We start from the raw sequence: 12,489 nt of genomic DNA on the forward strand, positions 1-12,489 counted from the left end.
TTGGTGGAAGTTTTATCTTACCCTAGCATGTCTATTTTCTGACAGGAAGCAGCCTGAAGGGGCAAACAGTAAATACGGAAGCCACCAAATGGCTCTTTGTGGATTTATCCTGAGGCAGCTCTAGCATGCTGTGGAGTTACTTCTGGACATTATCACTGACAAGACAGACCATTTTTTTGGAGGCTGTTTATACTTGCTTTTGATTTTTTCTAACTTGAAAAATGTGACTCTCAAAAAGTGCTCCTCTGCGAATCCTTCCTGCCGTATGTTCTATTCTCCTCTAAAATACACGTACATGTATTATATATTTAAAATATAATCCATATATAATTTTACATTTAAATGACTCCATTTTAGGGGAAAGGCTAAGGCTGCTTTGAGAAAAAGTAATTTATTATTCAGAATAGGAAGGACATGCTAGTGTGATATCAAGGATTTGAATAAATAGGGAGATGAATCCTTTCGAAAAAGCAGAGTATAAAACTAGAAATATCTTCTGTAAGCTCTGACATCCTATTTTAAGAAAATCCAATTGTTCTGGCTAATGGGAAACCAGAAGCTTACAGCCTAATTTCTCTCTCCCTGTTCAGTGTGGGGTAGTCATAGAGCCAGAAGGAATTTGACACTAACCATAAAAACTTCTCCTGTAAATCTCCCAAGATTCATGAGAGCATTAGGTCTTTCATGCTCTTTCGTTCTCAGAGCCTTTACTTCAAAGTCTTCTGGTACTAGAAGAGCCCTTAGCAATCATCCAGTCTCCATAGTGTAGAACTCTCAGTTCCAGACCCTAGAATTACTGAACCTTACAGGAAAGCTAGGGGGGCACTGAAACCAAATGTTCTCACTTGTCAGCTGATACAATGAAGTCAGGTAGACAGAAAGGTTTATCCATATCACACAGTGATAAAGAGCCAAGGATCCACTTTTTCAGGCAGAGCCCTCAGCCTCCATCACTACCAATATCACCCTAGTGACGAAATGACCTTTACCACTGGGATGTTTTTAAACAGAACTAAACTTGATCCACGATCAAGTTCAACATCATTTCTTCTCATTCAGTCCTCAAGTGGAGATGCTGATGATCAAAAAGTATTAGAGGGGAAGAGAATGAACGAAGAGGACAAGGGAAATATCATGGTTATGATTAACGGATCAAAGAACGGCTTCTGGCATTAATGTTTACAAATATTGGGACAGGTTATACTATTTGTCTCTGGGTTCACTTACTTTTACCCTACATGGAGTTAAATACTTACTGTTTGTGACTTTTGAGAACCCTAAGATTATCGTGTACTAGTAAATGCGTACACTTTTGGTGGCGTGAGTCAGTAGATAAAACAAGGGTAGGAAAAATGCATTGTCAGATCAGTGCCAGTACTGACTGAATTTTATTGGTCTTTCATCTTTATCCCAGATATATAAACTCACTCAGATTTTTAAAAAAATGTAAACTCTTTCATAGAATAAAATGTCAAGAACAAAGTCACGACATCCAAAACATAAATGTTAGCATTACCTCTAGTCTTTCTGAAAATTCAAGAAGTGTGATAATGAGGACACACGTCTCACCTCACAGCTCTGTATTATTTCGTTAAGGAAAAAAACCCAACAACCATCCAAATATATTCTACTGCGCTTTGGGGCCATTTTTATCAAACGATGTACACCAAGAAACCTACCAATCTTTGCTTGTGGTCACTTAATCTGGCATTATAACACAAAAAAATCTCACAAACAAAGTTTATGAGATGACATTTACAGGATCAAAGGAAGGATTTCTATGCTCCAAATGTTTATCTGTCCTCTTACAGCTCAGTAGTTTTTCAGTACCTAAAAATAATTTGTACTCCCAATTGCTGTAAAATATTATTACATTCTTTTCCTATTTCCATTGTGAAGACTTAATTCTGAAAAAAATATATATATACATACATACTCTAATTTATATAAGCTCTTTCCAATTCCACATAAACCCATATGAAGATGCTCACAGCAAACACAATGAGGGGATAACTGTGTAATGTAAAGGGATAAAAAGTTGGAATATTATCCTTGTGTTCTTTGATTTGTCAAAATTCACCTTGTAACATAATTGGATACCACAGCTGGAAGAATCCGTGATTTTAGTTATATAAGACTCTCTGTCACCAGACAAAGAACTAATGTAACCCAAGTGGGCTAAGTTACCCAATCAACCAAAAAACTGAAAAGGACAGCATTCGTACCTATGCATATTACCTTTAGCGTGGCAGTGGGTTACTCAGATATCACAAGCCCTGAGAACACAGCTACGTTACTTTAAACTAGTGGTTCTAAACCAGTGGTCATTTGCCCTCTGCGTGACATGTGGCAATGTCTAGAGACATTTTTAGTTGTCAAAATTTGGGGGATGTTACTGGCATCTAGTGAGAAGGGCCCAGGGCTGTTGCTGAATATTCCAGAATGCACAGGACAGCTCCCACAACAAAGAATTATCTGGACCAAAACGTCAACAGTGCTCAGCTGAGAAACCCTGCCATGCCCTAAACATTAAGAACTAGACACCCAATACAGTTGCAATGTCATGCAAATCCCTACTTTCTAAGGGGGTGGAGACAGGGTGGGTGAGGACTGCTATTCTAGGGAGAGTAATTTGTTCCAGTTTAGGTGTTTATGCCCACTAAACTAGTAAGATGTTTGCCTTCTCTAATGTGGATTTATCAGGGAAGTGAAATTTAACTCTTACATTTAAAATCTGGTGTTTGCTCTTGGTGCTTTTTGCGATTTTCTGCAAGAGATAATTTTAACAAAGCAAATGACATTTAATTTTATCAACAAGTTTCTGCTACACTCTTTGATAAGATTATACAGAGCATATTATGAAGGTCTAATACATATTTATCAGTTGTGAAAAAAATAAAAGTCCGTGAACCAATTTCTGCTCTCTTCCTTTCTAGAGAACTGTGATTGCATTTTTCCTCTTTCTCTAACATGTATAGGGTACCTGTTGCCATAGCAATCACTGATTTAGCACAACATGTTTTTTCCTCCTTCTTTTAAAATATTAGTTTCCATTCCTGCCAAGAAGGAACATATTAATCTACCCATTATGCTAGCTTAGGGAAGTAAAGTTGCCATTTACACAAAGATTCCCAGAAAGTCAATTGTTGGTATCTTTTGTGCCAAGAACTCTATCCCAGTCCCAGAGAGGAAATGGGACCCTGAAATAAAAGATTCTGGAGCTAAGGAGGTAGGGTCTCTCTTCTTTTCCACAAAGTTTCCCAGCAGGGTGTGAAACCTCAAACTCCCAAATATCATGTCTACCTAAACTAAGTAACTCTGTTACTGGATATAGCTTTAAAAGACCACTGATATCCAGAAAACAGGCACTAACTAGTCAAAACTTTTTAAAACAAAAATTTACCTTAATCTACTTACCTCTAAGGATAGGACCAAAACAATAACAACAATAAAAACAAAAAAGAAAATTCTTTGAGGGGACTAATACAAAAAGTAGGAAAGTCTTGTTGAAGAAAACAAAATCAACTGTTCAATTCTTGATAAAATAAAAAGTCCTGCTTGAGACTTCTGACTGACTAAATTCTGTCTAGGATTAGGTAACTCAGATCTTGAATCTGATCTAGCCTTGCTATTCAGACCTCGAAATGCCTATAAACATACCTCTCCAGAACTGTGTCCAGGCCTGTCTTAGGACAAGGGTCTGTGTTAACCTGGATTTTTTTTTTTGTAACTGACATTCCAAGCTGGGAAGACCAGATTCTTCCCAATTTCTCAAATCAAATCCACTGGCTTTCCTGCCTGTGGTATTCCATAAATCTGTCCAACCACTAATGGGAAATGCCACATACTTGGGTGACTTTAGGCTCCCTAAAATTTCTGACCTACTTACTGCTTTAAGAGAAGAAAGGCAGTGGTGGGAAGAAAAACAAAAGGAGAGCTGAAGGATTTTCAATTTTTAGAAATATCTGCTTATTATCAGAGTGATGGAAACTCAAAATTAAGACATGGGAAAGAAAAGATTAGAGATGTGAAGTTAAAGCTGTTCCTTATCCAAAGCTTTACAGAATTGTCTCACAGCTACATAGGAGCCTCAAAGCACGAAAGGCCTGCTGTAAAGGAGAAGAGAGGACCATTTGTTTTCACCAACAGCATCATGGAGAATGAACACACATCGTCTTTTAAACAGACCCTTAAATCTATCCTTGAAACTAACTCTTAAAAACTTAAAATTCAGCATATTTACTATTATTTTCCACTAGAAAAAAAAAGACCTGGCCATGCATTTCCTTTAAACATCATGGAAGTGGGCAAGGGTTTAAACAGAAGAAAGATATTACTTCCTGAAACCTTGGATGTTTTGCTAAAAACACTCAAAGGAATGCATCTCTGTTAGAAAAACAAAAACATTTGATAAAATGTTTTTAAAGCTATTGGTCTCTAAAGGAAAACGTGAGAAATATGTAATTGGGAGCAAATATGCATTCGATTGCACTAATTAAGACCATTCTTCTGCTTTAGATCCTCAGTTCACTGACAGAAAAGTGTTTGTTAATTAGGCAGCAATTTAAAAGGTATCACCTTTCCTCTAGATGTCAATTGTTCACTCAGTCATGAATTGCGAAGGTTACATGAATCTATGGACGGTTTGTAAACCACTTAGAGCCCAGATTTCAATTCTGTTGCCAGTAATAATAATAATACCACCATTTTATTCTAGTATCTAATGCAAACTTAAGATCATTAGAAAACCATGATAGAAATTTGAAAGCAATAGATTTCACAACAAGACTGCATCAAAGGATAACACACAATGCAATACCTTTTCAATTACCTACACAACCTGGAAAAAATAGTTGACAACGAAAAAGTGTGATGAGAAATATCTGATTAACTCATTAATATTTTCTGGAACCTGATGTTTCACTAAGAAGAGAAAAAAGTTACTGGTGTAAAAAGATTTGATCTCTGTTAAGCGTATGCTTTTAGCCACCATCGTCTCTAGAAACTAGGTAGAACACAAGAAGAGAAATAAAAGAAACAAGCCAGAGAAACAGTAGGTGGTTGTGTTGATGACAATGAATCCAGTGATGATGACTTGACTTTCTAGGTCAGTCCTCCAGCTACTGTACAGAGACTTAACTCTCAGGATGGTGCTGAGAAGGTGTACTTTCTCAGCCTGAATAAGATTTGACAGGTTCTAAGCAGGGAGATCAGCATTTGCATCTGCGATTTCTACAGCCCTGGGAAAGTAATGTCTTAGTGCTGCTTCCGTAACTGAAACATGGTGATGAGCATCTCTTAGGACTCCCTTGTACGGACTAGACCAGTGAATTTTATTAAACAGAAAAGAACAGAACTGTTGTTTTACGGATTAAATAAAAATAAGTATGTCATGCTTAAAGCAATTCCTGGTACAGAGTAGGTATCCAATAATGTGTCTGATCTTTTTTCCCTTTGTCTCTTTCAGAGCTATACTTCCATGTTCAGTATTCGTGGTGTAAACAGCTTATAAGCTAATGTGCCCATTTGATGGTCTAGTTTATGACTGCCAGGCCAGTTCTCTCAGTTGATACAAATGAGTATTATGGACAATAAAGTTCAGGATCGGTTCCAACAAGGATTAATTGCCTTGTCTTATTCCACAGTCAAAGGTCACCTCAATCGAGTTTTCCATTGCTTTCAATGAAGACAAGGAAACGAACTGTTACAAATCTGCTCTCACTGGTGGAAAATCAATGCAAAATCACCCACAGATTGTAGGCATGAGCACCCCCTGTGCACATGAAAGTTTCCTTGTTGTCATTATTATATATCTGGATACATTTGCAGAGCCTGGCTATTCGAGATGGGCCTTCTCCACACTGGCTGCCCATTAGAATCATTTCTATAGCTTCATAAAAATGTCAGTGTTCAGGCCTCACCCTGAGAAAAGTGGAACAAATCTTTCTGAAATGGAAAGGGTTCTCACCAGGAAGACCACCATGTGAATCCATAGAAATAGAGATCAAGGGTCAAAGGAAAATATTCTCTTTCTCCCCTGAGAATCACCAGCATTTGCATGGATCTCTAAGGCTGGCTACATGACCCAGAGCACTTTCTTAAAGTGGGACACAGTGTGCTCTGAATCCAGACCTGACACTGAATTTATCATGGTCGGGTAGCTGCTGCCTTATGGAGAATGGCCCATGGGACACTAAACTTACACATTCAACAGCTGAGCCAATGGATGCTTCAACTGCCAGGGACATAACAGAATGGGGAGACCCTCCGTTCATCTTCCATGGGTGTCAGCTTGGCAAAACGGCATTTTTTCCCTGCAGTCATTCAAAGAAAATAATCTAGCAACTCCCATAGCCTGTTAGCTCTTAAAATATGGAGGCATTTTTTCTTTACCAGCTTATTTTCAATGCAAACCAGATTCCAGGCTCCAGAAAAGCACAAAGCATGCCTCCTTCTAGCCTTATCTGCTTTTTCAATTCTTCTGACTGATCTGGCCTCCAACTCGCTGGCTTTCCAGAGAAGTCTATCAGCACTACTACGCTCTCATGATTGACTGTTGATGACTCACTGTCCTAGGCCTAGCAAGAAGCAATGGATTTCAATGTTTTCAAAGACTGTCACTGCAGCTTATCGAGAAACAGGCCAATATATATTACTGTCATATCCAAATGCCTTGAAAGAAAGAATCATTGCCATTCACTGAAATTATATATATATACTATATGATATACACATAATGCTATTTATATAATATCCTATATTATATATATATATCCTATATATATATTTCCTATTTGTTCACTATTTTAGGGGAAGAGAAAATGAGCTAGAAGAAGCCCAGTCTTAGCTTCTTGACCTGTTATCATTTAAAACTGACATTTAATTTTTCAAATTACTGTTCCTAATCACTTAAGCTACTAATCTATTCTGTTTTCTTTTTTGAAAAAAGTTGTAACACACATTTATCCACGGTGCAGGTCTGGGGTGAGGTGGGAATGTGTTCAAATGGGTCCTGCTTTAGTTGTGGTGACACAGGGTGCAGGGCTGGAAGCTTGCAGGTCCTTTTTTTTACTGTGGTGTTGAAACAGGACAATAAAGTCCCCTAGAAGTGCAAATATATATATATATATATATATTTATATAAATACATAAAACAAACATATAGACATATACATACACACATACATATGGCAAAATACACTATACACAAAAATACTGTTTATATTTGGCAAAAGATTTTAAAAACTGACTTTTGAAAATGAAACGAGGCATGTGGAGGTATGAACAGCTGGAAAGCCCCAACGGACAGAGCACCTCTCAGAGATTCGTCCATTGGGATCAGCTCCTATTTAGAAAGTCCACTTATATCTGCTAATATGTCCAATGCATACAAAAGAGGAAAGAACAGGCAAGGCAGCTGCAGTGTTACTTCACTCCCTTTCACTGGGTTAGGCCAGAACTGCAGAAGGGCTGAAGGTCCCCTACCAGCTTGAGCTCCCAACGCTGGAAGGCAAGCTGTAGCCAGCAAGACGCCTTGGGGAAACCAAAGGTGAGATTGGCTGACATGACTTTTGTGAGGCCCTGTCTGCCCACATTTCCTCACACACACACACTCACACACCCGCCCCCGGGGTCAAGGCCACCGGGGAACAATGTGAGCAGCACATGCCAGGCAGGCTGTGGTCACTGGGACCCTGCCCAGGTCAAGGCCACACTAGCATGATTTCTGCAGAACCTCTGGAGGGGAAGTCGGCTGAAGGAATTTTACTCAGGTCTGAAACGGCCCAGTCTCTAGAGGTCTGGATCCAAAAAGACTCCAATTTTTTGTCTGATTCTCACCAGAATGAAAAACCATTTAAATGCTCCCTAAGGGCCTTAAATTGTTGTTTCCAAAAATGCTATGCTGTGGGAAACACTAATATTAAATAAATAGCCCCTCTCTCTTTTACCAAGGACATTTGAAAAGAAAAAAAAAAAATCACCGATGAAGAATTGGGATGCTGTTTTAAGTTGCTGAAAGTGACAAAAGGAAAACCACCATTTTTCTAAATTCCGTAGCCAATTAACAACCTTTCTCACTAGTCACTACATTCAATTCCCTTTAACACACAGGTACCTTCAGTTGAAGGAGAACACAGTCCGAGGCTGAAGGCAGATCCTAGAACTGAAAGATGAGGGTGGATAATTGAGGGGCAGGCCCATCCAGCGGAGACAAAGAAAAGCCATCAGACTGGGCTACCTGAGAACTCACCAAGGGAGCTAGAAGCCAGGCAAAACGTCCTTGGCAAGATAGCAAATTTGTCCTTGAAAACCGAACCATACATTTACTGGGTTCTTCTTTTCCAATCTTTTGTTTTCTCTTCGCCTCTGAGTTACAGTTGTTTGTGAAACTTTCATGGGTCAGATGGGGCGGAAAGGGGAGAAGGAGAGGCAAGCAGCGGGGAGGGAAGGGGAGGGCGTTCCTGCCGGCAAACAGCGGGGGCTGAATCACCTCCTCCAGGGTGAGGGTGAAGCGGGAGGGCCAGGGCAGCCTGGGAGAGAGACGTGCCAGTTCTCTTGCAACAAGGGGGCAGGGGAGGGCTCTTCTCAGAAAACCGGGAGAGATTCCGATGGTGATGTCAGAAACAGAGCACCTGCCTTCTAAGGACTTTGCCAACTGGCAGAGGGGGCACGGTCCACAGTGCCAATTCTCTCTGTAAGAAGGAAAGGCAGGAAATGGGCAGGGAGCATTCAACTCAGTGGGAAAAGCCACCTTTGAATGACACGAGAGAGCGGAGAGCAGGGGCAGACCATGGCCTCACAGTCCCCTTGGTGAGGGAGACATCCATACCTTATATCTACGTGGCGTTTTACAGTTTACAAAACACAGCTTCCATCACACTGAAGCCTCACAGTGATTTGCGAGGTGGGCACAATTATCGCTATTTTCCAGATGAAGAAATTATCACCCAGAAATAAGTGATATACTTGATTGCCAGCTTTCTAATGTTCTTTGTACGACATCTAAGCAGCTTCTCTGGGGCACGTCTGCACGGAATGAGTAGAGTTAGAAGGGCTTTGTAAACAGTCATGTATTCATAAGATGCTATTATTATTATTAGCATTGTTACTAGGCCGGTTCATACCTAGAGACAGTTGTTCTTTCCGTGGGTAGAAGGAAAGAAGACAAACTCTGAGCTTAGAAGGAAAAATAAGGTATCTTCCCAAATACTATGACATCAAAGGCCTAACTCATCCACTGGCCACTGGGAGAGCCTCCTTTAACCTCTAAACCAATGACCTCACCGCCCCCCCCCCCAAAAAAAGCTACATCTTGACCTGTCCTAACTTCTAAATCATCTTGATTTGCTATCTCCTCAAATTTGACTTCAATGTATTGTCAGCCCTCTTTATGAACGCCACAGATAAATGAAAACTCTGCAGCAACAGGAAATATATGGGGATACAGTACCAAATCTGAGTTTCTTCGGTGAATCCAAATACAGTATTGATTTTGGTATGTGTTGGAATATCTGTTTCAATAAAGAACTATTTCATTGGTTTTTGGGTCCTCATTTAACTTCATACTGCCCCAGAGCACTCTGAGTTTGCTGTTGAATCAGGCCCTCGTTGGGCTTCTGGGTTCAGGCAGATTTTGCCACTTTGCGGTGACTGCAGGCAATATGGCATCACCCACAAGCTGCTAGACAAGAAGGACAGAGACGAAAATCTCAAGTCTGTTTCAGTCTCCATCTCCTAGTGACACGTTAGAAAACCTTAATAGGGGTTATCTTTGAGTGCCTTTCATGTGCTTTGATCTTTATACAGGGTATCTTTAACCCTCACAATAACAGGCAAGGTAGATCCATTTTTTTGTACAGATGAGAAACTAAAGCCCAACAAAGTTAGATAACTTGACCGATGTCACTAAATCAGCACACAAGGAAGCCATCCTTCCCTGTATCTAGAATTGCAAAACTTTCAACTTTCTCCACTCTACCAAAAAGGCATTTTTCCCTCATTTACTTTACAAACTTCAAAGATGATGAATGGTATCTTTGGAAGGTTGCCTTTAATATAAGTTTGTGTTATTAGAGTTCTACACACATACCCACCTGCTAATTTGCTTTCTTTCCCTATGAGCCCATGGCTTGGTCCTAAAGGCTCAATTCCACATATAGCCCTCCAGCCGGGAAGGGAAGTCCACATTCCACCCACCGAAGAACCACACATTTGTAACAACAAATTCCTCATCACTCCAAAAACCAAAATGATAGTTTAAAACTATCCTACTTTAAACTACATATAGCTGATGACTAATAATTATATTTATCCCTAGTCTATATTTCTTAATGAAATTTAGCAATAAAAATCCTGTTTGTAATTGTATTCAATGCATGTAGTTGTACTTAATGCAGAATTTCAGGTTAGGATTCTTAGAAATTTGAATGTAATCACAAAATAAGATGTCTAATTTTGGTATTTTTCTGGTTTTAAATGTGTATTTCCAATTGTGGAATCAATCACCTTCCATTCCAGTGGTCCTCCCTCTAGTCTATTCTATTGCAGGCACAAACATCCTTCAGGAACTGCTTGGAATCCAAGGTCTTAATCCTAAAATCCCCCTTTCAAACTTCAGTCTCCTTTCTGGCCATTCTTTATCTATCTTTCTTACTGACTTCCACTTGCCAATCTATAGATTCTTAGCTCACAAAGTCTCTCAGGCATATTCCTTCTTTCCACTCCGCCTTCCTTTGATGTCCAAGTCCGTTTTGTTTTGTTTTGTTTTTAATTTTACTCAAGTACATTTGATTTCCACTGTTGTGTTAATTTCTTCTGTACAGCAAGTGACTCAGTTATACATACATATATATAATATATACACATATTATATGTATTCTTTTCCATTATGATTGGTCATAGAATATTGAATTTAGTTCCCTGTGCCATACAGTATGACCTTGTCGTTTATCCATCCTGTATATCATAGTTTGCCTCTGCTAACCTCAAACTCCCATGTTCAAGTTCTTATCTAGTTTTCACCCAACTCAACTAACAAACCTATGCTCAAGTTCCATCAGACTAACTTTCATAGAACATGAATACAATTTTAAACTACTCAAAGAGCTCAGCCACTTGCCCTCTGAATATTAAAATGTCTACTTAACTTGGCATTCAAGGCCTTTGAAAAGTTTAACCCAACTAACCTTTTCAAGCGTTATCTTCTAAACACCACTTATTTTCAGGATCCTATACCTTAAAGTACAGTGGTGTTATTCTTTAGTTTTCCTGTCTCTATGTCTTTGCTCGTGCTATTTCTGGCTCCTGAACAGCTTTGCCCAACCTAGATTGTTAGAATGTTACCCATGTCTGTCAAGGTCTAAGTCTCCATATTACCTGCTTTTCTTCTATGGTATCTTCATCATGATTCTTTGTATTACAGATGTTTATATACATTTCTTCTCCCATACTAAATTTAACGTTGTATTCATTTTAATGTCTACTAAAACTTCTTGCACAGTATAAAAATTTAGTTTTGAATGAATGGGCTGGTAAAAAAAAAATTGAGTTCTTAATACCTATATCCTTGTATGTTAAATGAAAAAATATTCCCTAAAGCCAAAGCAGATTCTACTTAGAATTAGTGTTACATTTTTACTAACTGAATTCTATATCCCACTTTTATGGAAAACTAACCTTTATCTATTTCTATATATCAATAGAACACTTTGTGTGTGTGATTGTGGGGCTGTTTAATTCATTAAAATGAGTGAAATTTTTCAATTTTTCTTTGTTGAGTTTATGAGTCATCTTTAAAAACTAGTCAGTGCTTATTGAAAAATGGTATGCAGTCAGGTTTAATTAACTCTGAATTTAAACTACCTAAACTAACTTAACCTATAGACTTTTATTGATTAAAACATAGGTGCTAAACAGAACCTCAAATTTCACTCTGACTTTCATCACAACCCAGATTAGTATTCATTTTTCCCTTAGTTATGGCCGCCATCTATCCAGTGCTCAAGATAAACTGTCTTCACCACATCACACAGCAGAACTTCCATCCCGTCTTTTCCACCACAGGAAAGTGGGGAGAAAAAGCTTGCAAGTATTGTTCTGGAGTCACTGTTCAGCTAGTCACCTTGACTCTACCATCATTACTTGTTCCTTTAACTTTGTGCTCAAGTATATTGCCTCTCTCAGATGAAAGCCTTTTCTATTAGCTGCTGACACAACTGCACCATTTGATTTTTATTTGTGACTTATTGCTCCGGATCTGGGTCACAGTTCACAGAATTAAAGCCATGAATTTCTCCTCTAATTGGGCATTTGTGCCTTTCATAAATGGCCCTCCAATGTATAAGGTATAGGTTCTATCCACAAGACACATGAATAGCACCATATGAAATCATTTTGGAACTTAAAGTTAGATTTAAATTGGTGTTTCAAGTTAATCTTCACTGAATAGGAAATATTAAAAATGAGGCAGGCGTGAAAAATACCGAGCAA

General features: G+C 38.8%; 1 protein-coding gene across 7 annotated transcripts in view; it reads right to left on the bottom strand.

Moving 5' to 3' along the window:
• SLC8A1 (solute carrier family 8 member A1) overlaps window positions 1-12,489 on the bottom strand; it is a 349,441-nt gene that overhangs the window by 287,593 nt on the left and 49,359 nt on the right. The window lies entirely within an intron of this gene.

This window comes from Eschrichtius robustus, chromosome 15 (genome assembly GCF_028021215.1).
Source record: "Eschrichtius robustus isolate mEscRob2 chromosome 15, mEscRob2.pri, whole genome shotgun sequence".
Taxonomy (NCBI): Eukaryota; Metazoa; Chordata; class Mammalia; order Artiodactyla; family Eschrichtiidae; genus Eschrichtius; species Eschrichtius robustus.